Here is a 23,625-nt window from a genome sequence, read left to right on the forward strand (position 1 = left end):
TAGATTGCTATGGACAGGATGAATAAAACTAGGCAGTTAAGTGCTACCATTTCCTTTGACAGAGGTACAAATGCCTACACAGACTCTAGGATGGTAAGGAAAAAAGTCAACTAAAATTTAAATTTATCATGCCTAGTTTTTAGAAAAGTCACAATATTACACAGTTATATTATCCCTGAGGGAATGCAGAAATGGTATAATAATCTCAATTTAGAATCTCATTTTCAGTCTTAATTTTCAGAGGGCCTTTAAAGTCAGGTTTACAGTTCTACTCTATTTGTAGAAATCCACAATTTTAGTAAGCATGTGCTTGAAATATAGTAGATAAGTTGTAAACCAAATCCACCCAGCAAACACCTGTGCAGGACTGTGCCCCTGCACATCTACCTCCTGTAGCCTGGGAGCTGCCCCTTTCCTGGAGGACCTCCTAAACTCCTGCTCATGCTGCCGTTGAAGATGAGGACAAGGCCAGAATAACACAAAAAGGAGGAAAGCTAATTTGAAAGTGCAGCTCCCTGCTTTCTGGGACCTGCCCGGCTGTGTGCCTTTTGTAAATGGCTCTGCTCAAGCACCATGATTTCCCTCAAGCTGCCACCTTCGCAGGACGTGCAGTGCTTTGTCCTCCCAGCTGGGCAGCAGCCTTTCCAAACACAACCCTATTATTTCATGGGGTAAGTGGAATAGTTCATCTCATTTTCCAGCAGGGATGAAAATGAAAGGCTGCTGCTTCTGTGCCACACTTACTAGACCTTACATAACTGACAAAGACTGCCCTGGCTCTGGCTGAAAGGAAGCCGGGAGAAATCATCTGGATAGCAGGAATTATCTATTATAAATAAATCACATGCGTGCACACAAAGAGCAGTTCTCACCCAGACTAAACACTTTTCTCCAAGCGAGGTGTCTGCTTTGTGCTCCGTGAACAGGAAAATCACATGTCCTGCACTCTAGATAAAAATGCTCTGCAGTAAAGGAGACGGGATAATCACTTATTCCAGCTATCCCAGTGAAAGCCTTGAAAATTAGCCCAATGACTAAATTCATCTGTATTTCTGGGAGGTCTAATGCCCATGCACTTAGAAACAGAACGGCATTTTGTAAAGCACCTTTTGCGCTGTCTGTGCTTAATTTTAAAGGGCTCATTCACTCCAAATTACCTCACTACTGTTCTGGAAATCGTTGCACATCAGTTTCTGCAGTCATCACTTCACTCCTTTAGAGTACACGAGGACCCCATCCGGCAGCCATCCGCACACATCTTCCACCGCAGCCCACCAGTAACGGTGCTCCTGAGCCGTGTGACCCCTGACAGTTTGGCTGCATATGAACTGTACTTGGGATTAAACACCGCTCAGTTTAAGCTTAACCACTGTGATTTTACTGAAGCAGCACCGTTTTGACACAGCATTAGCAACAACGAAATCCAACCATTGATACAAATTTGTACTCCACCATGCCACAACAACTCTGTGGCACCAGGCTTTAGCAGCTTACACCAGCAAGAGGGCTTCCTACAGATTCAGCTTCTGATGCTGGTACAACATTTAATAATTCTCCCACCAGAGAGAAAGCTATGCTTTTCTGAGAACGGTTCAGAGGTAACAGCGTTATTCCCAATTCCCCAGCCCAATTCATTTCTCCAGCCTGGCTCTCTTTGTGACCTTGGGCACGTCACTTTGACTATATCCAAACAGCAGAATGACAGCGTAGGTCGGTGCCAGCTAACTTGAACTCCCTTGCGTAACTGTAGAAGCGACAGCAGCTGGCACAGACTGTCACACACAGCTGGCACGGCCTTTAATACACACCATCTACCTAGGGCCCACAGAGGGTCTGCACGGTGCTTGCCAGCATGAGCTATTCTTACCTTTGCAAGCGTGGTACAATTAACACTGTAGCACATCACATCTTTATTCTGTAGCATAGCCAGGTCTCGGCTTCATCTATAAAATAGCAGTAACTGTACTTCCTACCCCAGAGGTTTACCGTGGGGTTATATTTGTCAGGGGTAGTGCAGGGCTCAGATAATATGGTAACTGGGGCCATGGGACTACCTACAAAGGACAGGTGCTCTTCACCAACAGTCTAGTTATAGATGCAGAGACCCACTGTACAAAGAGCAGATATAAAACAGTCTGGCAATGGCAACATTGCTGCTATTTAAACTACGTGTCATTTAAGGAAATAAAGTCTTTGTTGGAATTCATCAGCCTTTCTGTTTCTCAGTGTCACAATCTTTACAACTCAAGGAATGGATCAGCATGGAGAGAAATGTTTTAAGTAGGAGTCCAAAGGAGAACTCACTATATGGGGAAGAGGATCTTTCAATACACACACGTGGTATCAGCTGTGAGCTCCTCTGGGCACATCTAAATAAGACCTGAAAGCAAGGAGCTGAAAACTGACTCTAATTTTGTGACTGCATCATCCCAGGAAAAATGAAGAGTTTCTTTGGAGACAACATTACACATCTGAACAGCTTGCAGAAATTAGTCACAAAGGAAACAACAGTGTAATGGGAACCATAAGGCCAGGCCTGTGCTGGGCAACACTGAATTCAAGACCAGGTCTTCTGTTTAGCCAGGGGTCCTCTGCAGAGAGGCCTTCAGATAGCAAAGCTCCAAGGCAGGCAAAGGGACAACTTACCAAACTCAGGCACACTTTCATAATGCATTAGCTTACTGAGACAAAATACTGAATTTTGCCATGGTTGCTCCTGCTCTAGCTTTACTAGCAATAAAATACACATTATGTTATTATCCAGCACATAAGAGTGTTTATCAGTGTAATTTTATCACTGAATTTCCTAAAAAAAAGAAACAAAACATAACCACCCAAGGAGGAAAGGGAAATAGAGACACAAATTAGTCTAAAAGGATATAATCTTTAAAACAAATGGCTCAGTACCTATTGTGAAATCCATTCAGAAGCTCAACAAAGTCCATGCCAGGGCTCAGGTCAGTGCTCAGAACCGCTTGGCTTCTGTTCCTGTGTCCTCTCCTCCAGAGGAGGAGGATTGCATTCCTGGCTATCAATGCCTGATCCAGCCTCATTTCTAGACCAAAGAGACACTTGGAATGATTTCATGTTCATTGGATCTTTACCCAAAATTAACTATCTGAAGCTGTTGGTTTCTCTCCTGCTAATAAAGCAGCAGCAAAAAATAGTGCCTAATGCTGCTACTTTAAAGTAAATTACACTTAATGTCAAGTAAGTCCAGTTACCATCACAATAACTTATTAGCATGACCTTTGTTAAACAATTATTACACTTATCAGCTTTAAGTTCTTTCATTTCTAACACTGGAATGATGCTCTCATTTCTTTAAACACTCTTTGGGATTCACAGCCATATTTTCCCATCCCTTCCTTTAAAACATAATTTTACTGTCATCCTCAACATATCAATCAGCTCAGGAATCAGAAAAGGGACAAGTTATTCTACATGAAAGTAGTAAAAATGAAACACAGGCTGAAGTCAAACTGCCAGGAGATGAATTAAAGTGAGAGATGCTACTAACTCACAGGGTAAATTTCATGGGCATTCCCTTCCTTGTAAATCAGATTAACCGGTAGCCTCCAAAGAGAATTGACACTAAAAAGATAAAAGTATTTGATTATATCACAAAGTCCATTTTCCAACCCAAGCGCCCTAGGCTTCTGACATATATGTGGAGGAATGGGAAAAGATCAATGGAAAGTCCTCAATAAGATTGGAGGGAGAAGAGCCTATGGGGGAAACAAAAGCAAAACAAACAAAAAAAGAAGCAGCTGGAGGGGTACATTGGCCCTTTTCTGCTTTGTTTTCTGTTTGCTGGGAGATTCCTCCCTTTTAGCACCCTCTAACACGGAAGGAAGCTTTTGCTGGTCTCTAGCAGCTTTTGCCCTGCTGCTGTTCCCACATTCCCTTCAGTTCTCCCCTAGGCAGCAGACACCAGTCAGGTAGAAGTGGAAGATTTATCTCTGAGAGGCTTCATCTATCACATCCCCTGAAACACTGCCTTTTGGTAAGCAGCAAGGAGAAAGCTGCTTCTCCCCCTCAAAAGAAACAAACATTTCCATTTGGGATTTGGCTTTCTTTCTACTGCATCCTTGGAAAATGTTGTGCTTTTGTGACCATTATGATATTTTGTAAGATGAGCAGCCTAGATGGAGTCCTCTGCTGAGGTCTCGTTTGTTATTCAATACGGTTGCATGGAACAGATTCACTGCAATGCACTGGAAGTTTCACATTGTCTAAATGGTGTAAAAAAGATGGAAGCATGTGAATAAGTTACACTGAACATCAAGAAATACTCTAAGTCAGCTTTATGGCTGCTTTGTAATAAGGGAAAAGCAAAATTCAGCTTGGAGTAGAAATATGGAAAGGAAAGATGGGGGGAATAAAAAGGAGTGGCTCAATGGCAGAATCAAAAAGAGGGGGGAAGTCTTCATTGTTGATTGAAATAGTTTGTTCAGTCCAAACCCAGAAGTTGCATTTAATTTTCATGTTCTTCAAAACTTTTTGCCCAATTTCAATTTAAAAAAAAATGTTCTTTTCAAACAAATATGTTTCATTTTTTAAAATCCTTCTAAATGAAACATTTTTACTTTTTAAACAATTCTTCCATCCCAGCCTAAAAACCCTCATTGTTGAGCTAGACTCATATGAATAAGTATTTTTAACAATTCTGAAATGCATAGCCTGGATTCACTAGAAAGTATACTTCTTTCGACAAGGAAGACAGACATTAGAAGAGAAGTGTCCTGGGATAAGTCTGAAATACAAAAAATATCATTGCCACAGAAGAACTACTGAGCTGGTAGGGATGAAATAAACTAAGTTACTCAAAATTTTTCATTAGACTGACTGTTAACAGCCTTTCTTTGTACCCAATGTGATTCAGGACATACCATCATAGTACAGTAAGGGAAATTTTCATGTCTTCTTAAATTTTTCAGGCAGGACCTATACAAACATCACCCAGCACTACTGGCAGCAACAACAGCTATTTATTTTGTAATATATTACAAGAAGAAGGTCCAAGTAACCAGAAGCAGATGACAAGATGAAGACGTGAGTGGCTGGAAACAGCAAGCATCAGGAAATTGGCAACCACAGCATCTGAGATAGCAGCCTTATTTCCTAACACATAAAATAGGATGGAATGGTAGCACTTATGGAGTTACAATGCAGCAGCTCGTTGCAAACATTTAACCCTTTCGTAGCAATCTCCACATAAAAGGTGTCAACCACAGACTTGATTTTTAAAAGGACTAGATGATCACAGCCCATGCCATCTGTTCACATTTTTCAAAAGACTTGTCCCCTGAAAGAAAAGCACTGGGGCCAACAAAGCCAGAAATCAAACATCTTCCCACCTTCCCTGAGGGTACCTCAGAAGTACTGCAGCAGGGAAGCTTCTGCTGCAACCTAAGCAGAATTTTATGCCTATTTAAACCCTATTCACAGCTTTATATTCAAGCTGCTCATATGGTATGAGTGAAGTGCTGTTTTATTACCTCATGGCTGTAGTGGACCAAAAGAGATCAAGAAGAGCCATGAGAAAAAGGCTGAGCTGCACACAGCACCCTTGCCTGGGCACTCAGCACAATCCTGGCTGCAACATGCCACAGCCTGCAGGGTGCTGCCTGGCCCCAAATGACTTGCACATCAAATGGGAAGCTGTCACCCTGCTGGTGTCCCCATCCTGAGGCAAGCATTCTCAGCCACCTCGCCCAGGAGCACCCCAGAAAGCAGAGGAAAATCTACCTCTGCTAACTCCTCCAAACTCAAGAAAATACATACCTGAGGTCAGCAGACAGCGCCACTCAACCAGCACTACAACACTTCTGGGTAGTTTAATGTGCTGGCCGCTACTGGTATAGTCCCTATGGGCAGACCTTACACAGACCTCCACTACCCATATTTACACACACATAGAGATTTGTCATATATTTGAACAGCATATGAAGAACAGTACAGGATTTAACTGGGGGAAATATTCATGAGTGCACACAACTCAACTGGTTCAGCAGCTAAACCAAGACCCACTGCTCTTACGGGGCAAATTAGAGGGATATCAGCTGCACTGGACTCCAGTGACACAACACTCCTCCAGACACCAGAGCCGAGATCAGCATCAGAATCCACCAGTAAGGAAAGAAGATTCATAAGTAATTGAATTAAATGCAAATAGTCTGTGTAATAGATCAGATAATTCCTTGGCTGCTATTTGATGTAATGTTACTGTATTTTCTAATGCCAATGTTATTTTATTCATTTGCATTTTCAAAGCAGTATGTTCCTATTTAACAAATTGCCAGATAGTTTCCCGGTTTCCCATCGGACTGTGTGAAGAAATTACAGTAGAGATTATTTTTTTTTAATCAGGTTGACAGTATCAGAGGAGATAATATGATGCCCCTGGCACCATAAAATATTCAACATTGTGAATAAAGTTCTTGATAAAAGAGCAGCAGAAAGTACCATTTTATTAAAGCAGTGCACTTTAAAAAAGCATGCTTTTAAATGATTTAATTTAAAAATTAAATTGCATTTGAATCATTTGATTACTGTTTAATAATGATGCATAATTTATATCTGACTGCTTAAAAAAAAAAAGAAAGAAAAATCAGATTCTGCTCTGCTATGCCAATAAAAAAAAAAAAGGATTAGGAATTAGAAACTTTACCCTCCAACCAGCCAATTCTAATACTGTATCTTCATCCTGGAGAGCTCCTTTCTCGAGTTGCATCTTAAAAAGTCAGAACTTTTGCAGTTCTAAAAGGAAGTCATAGTTGGGCACCATGACCAACCTCCTGCCCAGGAGCACTTAGCTGTACACCTCACCGGGTAACAAGCTCCTGCCTCTGCAATCGGCAGCAGTGGCTCTGCGGCCTTGAAGGGCAACAAGCAAGCCATGAGGAACATGAAGCTATGAGGAACATGAGAACAAGCCAACACTTTCCGTGTTTCACAGCAGCAGGTGTTTGATGACCAGTCAGACACTCTGCACCCGAGACCACGCTGCATTTTGTGGTTGCTGGTGAGAATGGACGCTTTTCAAGGACAAGCATCTTTCACTTCGACTAAAAAGAGCCTTCCTCGCCTTAGTCGCAGTAGTGAAAGATATTTACATTTAGGACAGTTGCCCAAGTTCTACCTGCAGGGTGGTTTAGATGTTCCAAGCAGAGAACTGTGTCAATGTCTGTGCACCATTCTAAGGGGAATCGTTCCAGCTTCCAACAAGGAGCAAGTCTACCCTGGGTAACCAGAAAGAACCAGGAAAATAAAAGGATGCTTGAAAAACTGCATTCTATTTCACTTCCTCTCATTTTTTATACCAAGTTCATCTGATGGTGACAAATGTTGATATTTTAACCTATATTAAAATTAGTCCCCTTTTTTTGTCACAGGTCAAAGATAAACAGGTGGTAGAAAAGAGAAGGATGTGGAGCTCAAAAAAACTAAGCAAAGACGTTCACCACTTGGTATCTGTTTCCCAGAGGCAAAGAACTGTCAGACTTGCTTCACAAGAGCCACCACAAGACTTCTGTTACAACCTTTCAAAGAACAATTTGTATTCACAGATAATATTTAAAACCAATCCAAAGCAAAGTGCTGTGTGAAGAGTTTCTCTGATAAAATTTCATATAAAGTTTTGAAATACTACCATCTTAAAACAGGAAATAAACCCTGGGTTTTGTTCTTTTGCCGCTTCCTACTTTCTCTCCATTTAAAAAAAAAAAAAAAAAAAAAGGGCAGAAAAAGGAAGAGAAAGACATGATTAAAATACCAAAACTTAGAGGTGTAGAGGGAAGAAGAAACTTGATTTTTGAATGGTCCAACTGGCTTCTAATGAAAAAGGTATTAAAAAAACCCTATAAATATTTTTGTTGGGGAGATGACGACACACACGCCATTCAATCCTACAAAACAATAGCTGTCCCACTGTTATATGGTCTAAATTAGACTGTTTCCTTTCTGACAAATATCAGTGTCTTAATCTCATTGCTTGCAAGCTTGAACCATAGTTCATCTTTTAGAGGTAAGCTGCTACAGAACATAACTTCATAGTTCCCACCAAGGGAACAACATCTCCAAGTCACATAATACAGAAACAGCTATGCCTCCAGGCAGACGATAATAAATATTGTTAAATATTAGCCAGCCAGTGTTATATAAAACTTCACATATAGTTCTCCCCCCACTGAACTAAACCATATGTAATTCTATAACTGAAAGTACAATTTAGTTCTCATTCAGATTAACTAAAAGAATTGACCAGCTGTCTCTCAACTAAATTTCTGTCCAAAAAAGTGTATAAATCTGTGGGGAAAAGCTGTCCCACAGAGTAAAACCACATGCAAAGAGCATTACTCAGCAGACTGTCAAATAAAAACAACAAATGCTTGGGAAGGGCTTTAGTTTAATCCACTTCTTGTAAATACACAGACAATGAAAATATTGTAAACTCAAAGTATGAAATTTAAAGCAAGCCTTTGACTGAAGGAGCTTCTGGGCGCTGAGGATATTTGAAGACTAAGGTTATCCACTCTGTTCAGCTTCTACAGTTGGTTGGTCTACATGTGTTTTACAGTCACATCTTTGGAAAAACTCAGAAAAACTAAATGGGGATATAGACTATGCATTACAGATCCTTTTGTTTTTTTCCCCCATGGAAAACAGCTTCTTGCCCTCAGTAGATGTTGGCTGATTTATGCCAGTCAGGATTCAGGCTCTTCATATTTCTCTACCCTAGAAGACAGCTGTACACTTAGAGAGGTTTGGTGCCATGTTATAAGTTCTTTAATTTATGGAAGTTTCTGCTGTATTTTCTTTATACTTTCCACCTGACAACATTTTTATGAAGAAAACATCATTTTGCATGGCTCCATATGATTTTTAATTCTACTTCTTAAATATCATATAATCTCATAAAGGCACACTGAGCATAAGGGTGTTCCCCTCCTCTCCCTTAATTAATTTTTAATGCTAAAAAATTTCGATTTTCAAAGAAACCAATTAAAATGATTCATTCCCCCCAAAATCCCAACAATGCCCTTTAAGGATGACTCAACTGCTTGCATTTATTATATTAGCTCAAGTCACTGAAGGGAAATTATTTTTGAAGCTGGAAGTCAAGCAGTTATGAAACGGAAAGGGGATACCATACCAAAACAGCCCACATTGCTCAGCATTTTTAGAACCAAGAGAAAGAGTGGCCAAGGCGTGACATTCAAATTACAAAGAAAGCTAAGGGATCATTGAGAAGGCAATAAGCAAGGACAGGCGTAGACACATGGGAGCCACAGTGGAAATGAGGTAGAGGCAAAGGGATAAGCCAGTATTTTGATACTTCCTCAGGCAAGCTGAAACCAGGAAGCTTTCCTCAGATATCCATCCTCGCTGCCCCTCTCAGTGGGCTCTCTGGGCACTAACTAGACTGCTCCTGTCTAGCTGCTGCTTGAGTTGCAGTGTCTAGCTGAGAAGGATGCTCACATCAACTCCTACGCTGCTTCAGGCACTGCAAAGTTCAGTCCCTCTTGGGTCTGAATCCTTGTTTTTCCTTCAAGGACCAAATGCACTGCGGGGAAAATCCTAGATTTGGGGAGTTCTTCAGTTCTGCCTTTCTTCTCCTTGCCCTTTATTTCCTCTCTCCTCTCTATCCTTTTCCATTTTTTAAAACTGGATCGTTCACTTGTCTAGTTTCACAGTTAAGTGTAGCTAATCGAGTGTGTGATAAGGACAGACTTGATGAAGGGGTTCCTTGAAGGTCAGCTAAAAATGGTCCATGTAAAAGAATACTGTACCCGTTTGAATCCCTATAAAGTTAATCCAAGCAATCAGAGGTAATTTCAAAAAGTCAGACCTTGGCCAAAATATGACATCAAGTTGTGGCACTGGTTCAGTGCCAGCTTCAGGCAAAGCTGCCACCTACTGAACGATCAAAAACAGTTCTGGTATTTTCACCATGTCTCCTTAATCACTACCCCCTTTAGTCTTCAGTGGGATGCCCAGAACAGAACTGAAAACAATCCCAAAGATTACCATATATACAACTTACATACAGTCACTTGCATCCTTATTTTTAATAGAGAATAGCTTCATTTTTCTAGGCTCTTTTTAAACCAGTATGTTATCAAAAATCACTAGTGAAATCTTTCATCTGTGGTGGACTTGTGATTTTAGGATAAAATTATATAATCTTGCAAAGAATTACAGCACTCCCTCTTCAAGCCCCACTTACATAAAAACTAAGCCCTAATATGTTTACATAGGTCCCCAAAGATATCTAGCTGGAAGTAGCTTAATGAGAAAAGGAGTGGCAGCCACCAAAGGAAGGGTCACCTTCAAGATAATGACTGGGACTCACAGTGTCCTCACACCCTCAGTGAAAGAAAACCGATATTCACTCTTCAGTACTGGCAAGCTAAAAACCTCACATGATGTCAATTCTTAAGTTTTGGGCAAGCAGCAAATCATAGTTCTCACAATGCAACTATTCCACAATAATTTACACATACCTGGCAAGAAGTAAATGACAGCATATGACTAAATAGGACAAAATATCCTGAAAAAGAAAAAAAGCCTGCCACAAAGAAGAAAAAAAAAATTTTAAAAAATCCAGATTTGTTTAGAAGAGCAACATGCTGCTTTGATATTATGCTTCTATTCCAATCTGTTCTATTTAGTTATATCCAGGAAAACATGCAGCTAAGAAGAGTTCATATAAGTACATGTTGAAAAAAATCCATGGCACAATAGCCAAAGCATCAAAAGTTTTCTGACTTATTAAAAAAATGCATCACTGCTAAATTCTTCTAGACCAATGTCCAACAGATCCAGTTCCAAAGTCTTAGTGAAGATGACTGCTCAGTTCATTCATCACCTTGCATTTTGAAGGAGAATATAAAGTTAGCAGAGGCTGGAAGATTTTGCTTAGTTGCTTTACACAACCATAGCCAAGTCAAGTACTCTTAAGACTTGGTATATGGTTCACAAACTTTCTTTGATCCTTAGTTTATTTGGTTACAATTTTTAGAGAAAATTTATTTTGATACTTAACATATATTCAGGTCCAGAGCTTGGGTCTAGGCCTATACCAATGAGATTTAAAATAAATAAATAAATCTTATTTTGCATTGCATGGTTGCAAATGTTGTTAGCAAGCATTAAATTATCCTCTTTAATTAAGCAATTATTTTAATTGCAGTATGGATGTCAATTCTTGATGCTCATTAATATTCTACTCTTTAAATAAGCACCACTGTAAGGAAAGTGGTATTCAATGGGGCATCGGAGTCATTAGAAGAATTTTCTAAATATAGGTATAACTGTCACCTAAGTGGCCAAATTCCTACATCAGTTTCATCAGCATGATCCTGGATAGATCTGTAAGCTAAATATAGAAGCAATGAAAATAAAGGATAGGAATGAGTAGGCTGCAATGTAAGTGGAAGGGGAAAGCAATACAACTATCTTTGAAATGTTTAGCTCTCATATTTTACTGAAATTGATTAATATGCCAGGGAAGGAAACAGATATGCAGTGCAGTTTTACAAGCCACATGTTTTCACAAAATCCACGCTGTTATAATGCACATACATGTAGTACATGCACACACACAAAGGCAATATCACTTCAATTTTAGTTCCCCTCAGAGCCAAAGAATGATACATAAAATACACAGAAATGACAAAACTTACAGCTTCTCAGAACTTCCAAAAAGTTGCAAGAATTACAGTGGAGACTCTTCTCCACTAGCGTTGGCAATATTGTCTGCCCAGGAGCAGGGTCACCTACCTGGTAGTTGCAGTTGTTCATCGCAGTGGAACAAGTGCTTTAACTGATGACAACTATGGTAGCAGAAGGTATAGGAAGACTAGAAGGGTGATATTTCACCATCATCTTCTCCTTGCCCATCCCCAATTGCCACAGGCTGTTTTTTCCCTCATCCCAAGCACTCTGCTATGAAGAAGTTGCATTAAGACAAATCCAGAAGGATTTCAAAAGCCTGTGGATCAAGTCTTAACAGAGAAAGGAATGAGGCCCCGTATGTCTGATCATCTGCCCTAGGTATGCAAACAGCTCTGCCCATCGCCGATTTATCATAGCATATCACATGCTCTTGTGGGCATCCCTTCCCACAACAGCTTTTGTTGTAAAGGGGGGTTTACTCAGGTGCTTTTATAAATGCTGAGGCCCAGAGAGACTGAGGTGAAGACAGCAATCCTGTGATGCATCATCAGCATGAACCTCCTGAGAACTAGGCTAGAAACCTGGAATGTGCTTGGGGGATCTCATCAGTAACTGGCAGACAAGAAGGACAGCATATCTCTCATCAATTGATATCAAAGTGCTTGTAATGTCTTTAGCCGTATATATTTAGCACAATGGAAATTAGGAAGTCTAGAAAGCCCACATAATACCCATCCCAGTACTTCACCGGACTACAAAATCCTAGGTAGCCACTTATAAGCAACTAAGACAAAAGACTAGACGTTGCAAACGACAACACATCACAGCAAGAGGAGACTGTGAGTATCTCCAGAGACGCCTCACTTGCACACTTGCACATTTCTGTGCAAGTTGTGTACATGCAAGGAACCTGTCTACTGTCCCTGTCACAGAAGTTGGCGGAAGTACCCCACAGCATTTGGCAACCTGAAAATTCCTCCTTTGAGCAAGACTTGAGACCAAAATTAAGCTGAAAGCTTGAAAGAATTAGAATTATTTCATTAATAGAGGGGCTGAATTTTGAAGTTAGATCCAAACCTGAATCCTCTATCCCCGCCGAGAGTCCTTGGATTTGAAGTCTGAGCTCAGGGCCAAGTCCAGCTAGAAAATGTTTGCTGTTCCACAAAATACCTATCGCTCTGAGCTCGTAGTTTTGTGGCATATGGCAAGGGGAAGAAAAAGGGAATGTAGATATTACAGGAAAATATTTTCAATTTAGGAGACTCAGGCATAAAAGTATTTCATTCTGAGTAAAAACTTGAAGACATTTTCTTTTCCAGTGATGTGCATGATAGAGTTATGCTGCAATCTCTCATAGTCATTCAATTCCTGACACACATTTGTTTTCAAGAGAAGCAGCAGAAAAATCAGAAAATCAGAACTCCAGTGCTGTAGATATATGTGTCTAAGACAAGTCACAACTAGCACATGGGGAGCCTTCTTACACTGCTCTACAAAACTCAGTGTTAGGCAAGGGAAGAAATGGCAACTGGTGCCGCACATGGACCACTGCCCAATGCTGGCAGATAGTCTCAAATAAACTAGCTGCTCTTGTCTTTCAGGGTCAGTTTAAAAATTCAGAACCAGGTCCAAATCTTAAACTCTCCAACCCTCCCCCACCTGGCTCGAGGGGCACTTTTTCCATTTGAGCCTCTATACTATCTCAGCAACTAATGAAAAAAAATCCACCCACAGACACCTGCCCAAGAGCTAGCACATATCCATCAAGATGTAGAAGTTGATCTCCACGTACTTTCCATTCATTTATACAATGAATACGGAATAGTCTTAACAAAAAGTTGTGCTGATATCTGCAGGGACGTAGTCAAGAGTCCCTCATTTCAGAGAAGCTGGGGAGGGAGCACTCAACTGTGCTGTATCCATTCATGGGTCACTATTCTGTCCTGGCAATAGTAGGAGGGGATGGCTGGTTGACTGATTAGCTTTAAGTTAGGATCTATATATGATACAGGCAGATAAAAATGAAGTAACATATTATTTTAAGTTACTTCAATTAAAAAGGTGACTCTTATTAAGAATTATTAAAAATTATTCTTTCTCTAGCTTCTAACAGATCTCTGAAGCCTCTCTTCTCCCAGTGTGCAGCATCCCAGCTCTCTGAAGCCTCTCTTCTCCCAGTGTGCAGCATCCCAGCTGACAAGGTGGGTGTACAGGTAACAGCAAAGTGCCAACATACTAGGCTGAAAAAAAGGAAAACAAGCCTCCTTTGATCCCAGGTCACTTACATGTTCGAAGTGTGACCCAATGAGCCAGATGCTGCTGGTTAGGATAAAGATCAAGCCAAGCCACTACACAGGATGTGGCTTACACAGGGGAGACAGCTCCACAAATGTGCTGGGCACAGGCCCACCTGCAAAGGAGCACAAGGTGAGAACCAACTGCATGGGTCTACTTCCATACCTTTCCAAAGCATCAGGGTTTTACAGTTCAGCTGAAACCACTCGTTTCAGTTAAGTGCAGTTTTATTTATGGTGTCCTGGCAAGATTCTGTAGCACTGGTACAGAAACAGTGATTGACAGCTTGAAGCAATCTCCACGAAAATCATCTGTGGAAAGTCCCCCATGATGTTAGAGCCCATGAACTGCTTTGGGCTCAGTCCTTATCAAAGACATCCCCATGGTCCTGTACAAACAACACATAACTGTGCAGAAAGTAGTCTAGTTACTAGCAGAAAGCAATACTGGTAGTAGCAACATAAAAAAATATTACTGGGATTAACATAACATAGCACAGCATAAAAGCAAGCTCAGTTTCATACCAAACTATTGATGCTATTCTGGATAACATCTCTGACAGTAACTATCTTAATTTCACAAGCCAACAGCAGATGACCGCTTCAACATAATGCTGACTTCCTCACAGACTAGCATCTGGCCACAACAGGAAAAATCCTGGCACGATCAGACATGTAATCAGCTTTGGTAACATCACACGTTTTATGACTTGTCCTAGTGCATACTGTCCAGTCAGACTGGATTAATCAGCTTTATAGGCTCAAAGAGAAACCCTCCAAAGCACTCATTACCCCTTTTTTGCACTCTGAAGTGCAGTATCTTTCATATTCCTTTGAGCCAAGGTGTCAGTCACCACACTGATTGTTAATACCAACTCTGTCTAGGAGCTTCCTATCGCTCAATTAAGGGCATACCTGTAATACCAAACATCCACCCAGCTGTCAGCATGTCTGGAGAAAGAGGTCATTGTATCAGTGGTTCAGTTGGCATCTGCCCAAACTTCAAGCAACATCTAACAATACTATTTTCCTGTTACAAAGCACTCCTTATCTGTAGATCCCAAAGTGCACAAAAGGGAGACCCTTCCCATTTCATAAACTATCCCAGATATGTTTACCAAGGCATGGGCCAGGGGGAGAACTGAGATTATACTTCAGATACCCCACCACTCCTCCAACAACTAGGCATCATTGTCCTCTTCATTTCTCATTTACTGAAAGTAGGCTCAGAAATATATTCATTAGTATGGATAGAGGGCCTGCCCCAGGAAAAAAAAAAAAAAAAAAAAGTGGCACTTTTCTGTTGGCTCTGTATTTTGCTTAAATATGGCTCTTTCTTACCTCTGATGTACAGATGCTCAGTAAAGGCAAGCTAAGAGAGGAACTGCCTCCAAACGAGTCCTTAACTGTCAAGGTACACAACACAGGAAGCCTTGCAAGCTGTAGAAGAGACTCTGTGCTAAGAAAGCGGGGCTCTGTCCACAGTAGGCGGAAAGTTGTCTGAATTTTAGTTTCAGTTTTAGCATCTGCTTTACAGGGCAGGAAGAGAAATTTATTTAGTGCTAAAACCCTCAAGGAGACAAAATCTGTACCATTGGCTTCTGTAACATTGGCTTTTGTTTTCCCTTTTAGCTTAACTGTTTTAATGTTTCTTATTTAAGTATATTAAACTAGAAAAAAAGGTAGAAAGGGTGAGGTTTTAAATAAAATGAACAACACAAAGCACATAACAGACTCTGAAATCCCTCCTGCTGGAACCGCAGTTTCTTTTTGTAGGAGAGGAAAACTGCGTGCATGTGTTTACACAGTAGCTATGCCTGTTCTCCTAGCTTACAGGACTCAGCACAGCATGTAAAAGGGAATACTGAAATAAAGCCAAAAATGCCCTGGTCTGTTGGTACCCCAGTTTCTGTTGGCCAGCAGAACAACTTACAGGCACTGCTAGAAGGCAGTGGGCTTGGCCTGGCATTGCACTCCCATACTGCCCTGCAGCTCGTCAGGATGCTAAGTTATGGGTAACATGCTCATTGCATCACTCCAGGCTTGTGAGCAGTTTGTCAGCAACAGGACATCCTGGCACAGCGTGCCTCAGAAGGACAGTTCCTTCAGGAGTTTAGTTGTGTAGGTCTGTCTAGCCAAACACGGCCTTACATTATTGCTTCTTCTAGCGCTGAAGGAATAATTTAGTAAATGTGTCACACACACAGATTTATAGATGCATTTCCTGACCCCATAAGTGATAGGGGAAAAAATAAAAAGCTTAGGCTTTTTTGGGGAACAAGTAAAGGTCATTTGTCTCATCAAATTTTATCCCTTAATAGTATGCCTATTCCTTCAAGGAAATTGCTAATTGTTCCTCGATAATTTCAGTCCTTTGCTTCGGTAACATTACTGAGCAGTTATGCTATAGCTTTTATGAGCTTCTTCAGGAAAGAGTCCCTAGTTTACTCTGAACAAATTCAAAGAGTAACCCAAACAAGAGGAGACTCTCAACATGCATCATTTGCCATTGAAATACATGACAAATGCCTAAGACTCAGACTGTGAAGACAACATACGTACAATGACATGCTACTACAGCATGTGATGTATCTCTCACAGCATGGGGAAAAGTACACATGATATATTAGATAACACAATCCATAACTTCTAGAGAAAAGTCTCAGGATATAAAATTACCGATTTCATTTATTGGGCCTCTTGCTCCATAAATCGATCTTCTCCCTTAGACATCAGCATTCATCTACTCTGCAGGAGTCTAAGCTCTTGAAGGGCCGTCTGCAGCCAAAGGCAAAAGAGAAAAGATGTTTACTCATGAGCTGAGCTACCACAAGCCAGTGCACCCCACATAATCTCCTATTTCTTTCTAGAGAGGGAGAATTTGGTTTTATTGCGTATCTCTGCCAGTAGAGTGCCAAAGCCTTATCTCAGTAAAGAGCCCAGTACTCACAATGAAGAGGCAAGCACTCACCTTGTTCCACAAATAGCCACTCAGTCAGGTGCTCCACTTCAATGCAACACCCTGGGTTGAGTTAAATTGTAAAATGACTCAAGCGTTTAGGTGAGCTATGTGAGTAAGTGTCTACGAGACATCGCTTGATCACCTACAAGATGTAGCCTGATGTCTATAAGACACCACAGCAAGTAATACCTGATACTTCACAGGCACCATATTACAGAAACCTCTCTCTACCATTAAATTAAAAAAAACTGCCAGGGGAAGAAAATACCTTTTTTTACCACAGTAAGACTCCTGTACCTGCCTATCACAAGGTATTCAATGGAAAGAAAGGTGCATAGCCTGCAAAACAGTTGATTAATTTTACCCAGCATTTGCCTTTAATTACAGGACAGCGTAAAGGCTAGTAACATAATCAAGTCCTCACTGTGGTAGACTCTGGATAATCATATGTTGTGTTGTGGTGGTTCTGCCTCTCCAGCAATGGGGATGAGATGCCATTTGGAACACCTCTTCTTTACACATACTTCACGTACATGTCACTGCCGTGGCTAACAGAGCTAAGAATACAATGACTGTGTATAGGATAAGGTGCATGGTTGCTGAACTTCATGCATTTCTCTGCCAAGACGAAGGCAGCAGGCTGGGCAGAGCTGCCTCATGACTCCCTTCTGCAGTTACACAACTGCATGCTTGCTCTTCAGGAAAGCTCACCAGGCTGAACAGATACAACCAGAAGAGCAGCTGGGCAGGAAGAGATTAAGCAGTCCGCCCAAAGCCAGCACCAGGGCTGTGAACACAATCCACGCTGGCTGCCTGCCCACTCCCCAGTGCCCACACTGATGCTTCAAGAAATTTTATCCTTTCAATTGAATGATTTGACATTTATGGTAAACATATCCTTGCCTTACCTATAGGCATTTGCTAATGCATGAAAATAAGTTTTTCTATTTGGAAAAGACTGACTGGCTTTGTTTCAATCCAGCAGCCTCTTGTCCTCAGCCCCTTTGCTGCAAAAGACCACTCTATCTGTACATAGACAATGTATATGTCAGAAGTGCTTTAAATGTCAGTGCTCATCTTTCATAAGGACTTTTAGGCAAGTCTATGATTAAAACTAGATATTCAAGCAGAAGATGAATATATTATGTCCTCAGGCTTCTTAAGTCATGATCCATATTTATAATGCAAGACTATGGCTTCTTAGTCTTAATTACATCTTTTGCCTGCCCATTCTTCCTCCCCACCCCCATACATATACACACAGGCGCAAATGCATATATAGCATTTAAAGTGACCAATTATTCACCCCAAAGACAGAATAACTTCTTCGAGTATATGCATGCTAGAGTTTAATTCTGTAATTATCTTGCAGTAGCAAACCTAGTTCAGATTGAGACACCTTCCTTTTACTCAGTATGACTAAAGGTGAGAACAGCTTGCTCCAGAGGGGCTAGAGCACTCTGTAGTTAACAAAGCCAAGCCCAGGAAAAGGACTGTAGCAGCCACACTCATTCCAACTCCAGGTAAGTACTTTCCTTTCAAGCAGAAGTCTCTGATTTGAAGTTCCCTAGATCCTGCTTGGTCAGTGCTTCAGAGTGGAAGGTGCTTCTTTATGAATGAATGAAAGCCACTTTAAAACATTTGGCAGCCACTGAATTCAGAAACTATATGAAAAAATACAACAGGATCTCAGATATTTTCAAATAATATTGATCTCCCCTCTTTTATTTTAAGTCATCTTTCTCAGCAATAAGCAGTGCCACTGGATGACACAGTCAGACTGGAAGAATCAGCTTGCCATTGAAGTCGCAAATTTGATTAGAAGGAGCATTTTGACCAGTATCCTAGAAGCTTAAGCCTGTATTTCTTCATGCATCCTCCTAAGGGCTACAGATTTCTTTATAGAAGAGGGACAACACCAGTGGCACTAAGAAGGATTCCACAGAACAAAACAGACAAGTACTCCATTCACTACAGCTAGCTGGGAAATGCAGATTTCATGCACACATGCATATATGTACATGTACATGCATGCACACACTTCAAATTCATCAGAAAATTAGAAGCTTTTTTCAGTAAATTGAACACTCTCCATCTTTAGCAATCCAGTTCTGGAAGTGGAAATGCTGTCAGCAACATCAAAATAACATGCTGTGAACAAAAATGTTTCTTGACAGAACCCTGTGTTTTGCCAAAAAAAACTTTATTAAAAAATTCCTAGCAGCTCTCATCACTCTTTTCACCTTCCCTAAAATTTGCCTTCCAATATGCAAAATGAGCAGAAATCACTGGGAGCCTGCATACAGTACTCTGTCATGGTCTCCAGTTACCCAAGAGCAACTTCTATGGCAAATTTGTCACCGTAGACCTAGTCTCAGATAATCAAACACAGTCAATGAAATGTATTTGGCTGAGATGCCTCTGATGAGATTATTTTAAAATCCAAATCCCTTAGTCAGGCAAAAATATAAATCACAGTGACACTGGTCCACTAAAAAAAAAAAAAAAAAAAAAAAAAAAGTCACAGCTGCAACAATAGCTGTCACATATTTGGGTTGTTGACAGAGCCAGATGAGGAACACCCATGGAGCAGTCTTTCATTTGAAAATTAAGCACTCCAGCACTGAGCAGGTCATCAAGACATCACTCAGAAAGTAGAAGTATGGGAAATGCAAGTAATATCACGTTGCGGGGGCACAGGGGCAGAGTATCACGGAAGAAGCTACTGGCTTCTTGCTTTATTCATACCATTGCTCAAAAAGACAAATGAAAAAACTCCTGCCTTGTCCCCATTGTCTTGCCTGTGGCTTAGCAGTATCAAAGTGATTTGTCTTTCCACTTTTTCCCCATCCACCTCCAAAAGAGATAAAGTGTTGCTTCTCTTTGTAAGGGGCTAGACCAGAATTTTACTGTATGCCCTGAGCAAGAAGCAGGGTGTAACCAAGCTACCCCGAGCTGTCCTCCCATCCCTCTTGTCAGCAGAGAAAAGAGCAGAGAAACAGAGAGGCTTATTGGTCCTGACCTGCAACAAATTAGTTCAGCTCAGCACTGTAGCAGATGGAGGTAGTCCAGGCTACACCTACAGCCTCTGTAAGGGAAAGACAAATAAGAAAAGTATTCCTGAGACTATAGCCTAATTTCTCCCTGAAAGATTTTTTGTTAATTCAGAGAGGCTCCAATTTTCCATCCAAGCATTTTTGTCTGCGAGTAGAGCGTACACGCCACAAAGAGAGGTTGGTCTGTTGAATTTTCACAGGGTAAAGTTAGGCCCCTAGAATATTTAGTTCCTCACCAGCAAGATTAATATATACACATAAGATGGATGTATTGTCTTTCACTGCGATCCAAATAGTGTGAGGTCTACCCTGCATCACCTAGAACACTGCAGTATTTCATACCAAGGATGTTTCCAGCACTCACTGCAACTGCAGCTGAAGAATTCAGTTTCTAACCACAATTCAGAAGGAAATAAGAACAAAATAACATTTTAGTAAACAGTGTACATTTGTTATGATATTTGTACCTTATCTCTGAAATCAGGCTAAATTCCTGGGATATTTTAATATATTTTGCTGCTGGAAAAAATCCACAACAAAATGCAGTCATTACATTTCTGTTACACATGTCCTCTTGTTTAGTCCTGAAGATGATTGCATTTGTCATCTCATGACACACAGGACATGTGCTCTGCATTTCATTCGTTCTGCCAGCTACTTATAGTTTTATGTTGCAGGTTTCCTTACGGCTGTGTGTGTCTAGTTCTTAAAGCATCACTTAAGACTAGTCTTTATTTGGTGTGGCATGTACAGGATGCAGTCCCGTTAAGATACAGAAGAGCATCTGTATCTGAGACTTGCTTCTGCTTTGTCATTATGAATATATAATACCACAGCCTTGGGAAGGAAGAAAACAGTAGCATCTTTGCAAGTGTGTTTGAAGGGGCAGGTAAATCTTGCTTATAACAATAATTAAGAAGCTGATGTACTTACAGCATACTAGTGTTAATTTTTGGAGACAGTTTAGCATTCACAAAAAGTCAGATAAGGTGGGGTAGAAGCTTACCTCGCCAAGTCAATGAGTGCAAAGTGGTGACAGCTAAGTTAGTGTGCTTAAATTGAACAAAACATTTGGAAATCACCTTGTAATAACTTAATCACATCCAGGCTATCATCACAAAAACATTAGTGATAACTGTGGTCCCATTCTTGCCAGCTGGCTCATCTATGCATTTCTCAGAGTCCCACCACTCACAAACCAACCCCATGTTGACTTAACTGGCTAGGAGCAACTTGTCTGATGTCTCCAGGATTGTCCTCAAAGCAGAAAAGGATTTGTTCAGCCATTCAGGTCTCTCCCTTGGGAAAGCCTTAGGCAGCCCCAAAGAGGAGCTTCTTTAAGGGTGCTACTGCTTTTGCCATCTACCACTCTGAGGCCCAGCGCTGCCATGAACCAAGCCTTGCTCCTGCACCCTCATCCTGGCACAGGTCTATTCACCTGAAATGCAAACTTGGGGGCTGAACATGCCTCTGGCAGAGCCTCCCAGCGGCTGCCAGCACCTTTGTTCTCATTAGAGCAACTCTGCTGCCATATGGAGCGCACACGTGCTTTACAAGAGGACACAGAAATATGCACTCAGAAACATGTGCCACAAAAGAGTAGAAGGAAAGCATACACAGGTAATGCACAGAACAGTTACTGAGGGTTCATATCAAACATCAGCTCCTTACATACATGAAGCTATCAGTGCATGAAGTGTTTGAGACTATGTTTCCCCGCCCCAGATTCGGTCCTAGCTGGCAAATACAGAGAAGTATGCATCTTGCACACACATACCAAGCCCATTAGATGAGTGCAGTGAAAATCTACCAAGCGTCCATATCCCAAAAGAAAGTTTGACAGTTGTAAGGACTGTTTGACTTCAAAGTCCAAAACCACAAATTTAAGTGCAAACAAACCTTAAAATGTCTCAAATACACCTAGAGAAGTTTTAGCAGCACCTATATTAGCTTAGCATTTAGTAAAGGCAAACTAGCTCAGCTACAATAGAAACAAAGCTCCAAAACTAACCTGGGATTTAAGTCTTAAACCCCACTTTTACTCATGAAACGGCCAGTCCTGTTCTGGCTGATTGCAGTAACAGGATACCCTGAGAAAGACTGCTTATGTATTTCCTGGACTTCAGCAAATCAAAATCCTATCAGGAGTTTTACTGAGATTTCACAGTCCTTCCCTAAGTGAGAAGATGAAGCTCCAGTTAAAAAAAAAATTCCTAGCTACAAACACACAAATGATTATTTAAATACTTAAATTAACCCATACAAACTGTATACTGCTTTAGAAAGCCTTAAGTTTTTGCCAGGACTGTCTAAAATTTGATTTTTTACCATATCAACTCCTCCAGAGGCACCATTGAGTGGAAGGGAGAAATCCATTCTGGAGAGTTGATGGGTTTTCTCACCATATATCAAGATGCATGCAATAAGTGACCTTGTGCGATGCCTGCACCATGTTTCTAGCAGAAAATTGACCCAAGTGATCTAGCACACCGTGACATCACATTCACTGTGACATCAGAGCATGGTAACACCTTTGCCAACACAGGTTATTTTACCACACACTGTACACTGTCCTAACCTGGCACAGTCCTTTACCTATGAGAATAGTCTTTATATCTCAAAGATAATCTAACTTTTGATATGTTGACTTAAAATGTACTTCCCTTTGATTTTTAAGTCATTACTGGTTTGTTTGGGCAATTCTGCTCTAAACACTGCTTCATAAAATTATTTTCCCTGATTCAATTATATATTTATTAAAACAGACTCAAACATATTTTAGAGTAAAATAATTTAGTAATCTATTACTTTTCAGAGTTGAAAACATTATTTTAAGAGAATCTGAACCACAAGGTTAGACTATCCACCGAATCACATATTAAGATGTAGCCAGAAGACTCAAAGTTAACTTTTGAGAGTACCTGGGCAAATCTAATCTTCATCTTTTTATGAGCTTACTCTTCACAATACCATTTAGCTAAAACTCCTCTAATCACCTAAAGACTTGTCAATGCACTTTATCAAGCTTCCTACCAGTCTCATTTATTTTGCCTTAGACAGACATTACCTGAGTCTGTGTCCCTGAAGCCCTTCTCCATGCACACCAATGCATCCTTTTTGCAGCTGTTTGTCACATATTTCTGCACCAGCAGCATAGAAACAGCTTTGGTGCTGGGGAGTAGCCCTCCTTCCTGCTTCAGGCTGCCTGCACAGGTCCCAGTTCTGTAACCGCAGCTAGCAACTGACAGCTCGCAGAAGTGAGGAGTGCTTCACTGTGCAGTGAGCACAGGACTGCCTTTCTGCAAACAGTGGCCAGCTCCCGAGTCAAACAAAGTACTGCTCTGCCTGCAGGAAAATAAAAGATTCTCTAGCAAAGGAAGAGCAGAGCTATCTTTGAAAACACCATGCACGTGCAAGGCTACTGGCATCACAGTTCCTTTAATATTCATTCCTTTATTTGAAGGCCCCACACAGAAAACTAGTAGAAATTAGTACTTTGCCTTCATGTTTTTCCAACGGCCTCTGCATCAGCCTTTGATTAGCCAATCAATCTTTTTAAAAGCTACTACACTGTCCAGGGAGAACAGCCCAGATATCTCTACCTTTTATTTCTTGTAATTGTTAGTAGAAA

This window comes from Haliaeetus albicilla, chromosome 19, assembly GCF_947461875.1.
Source record: "Haliaeetus albicilla chromosome 19, bHalAlb1.1, whole genome shotgun sequence".
Lineage (NCBI taxonomy): Eukaryota > Metazoa > Chordata > Aves > Accipitriformes > Accipitridae > Haliaeetus > Haliaeetus albicilla.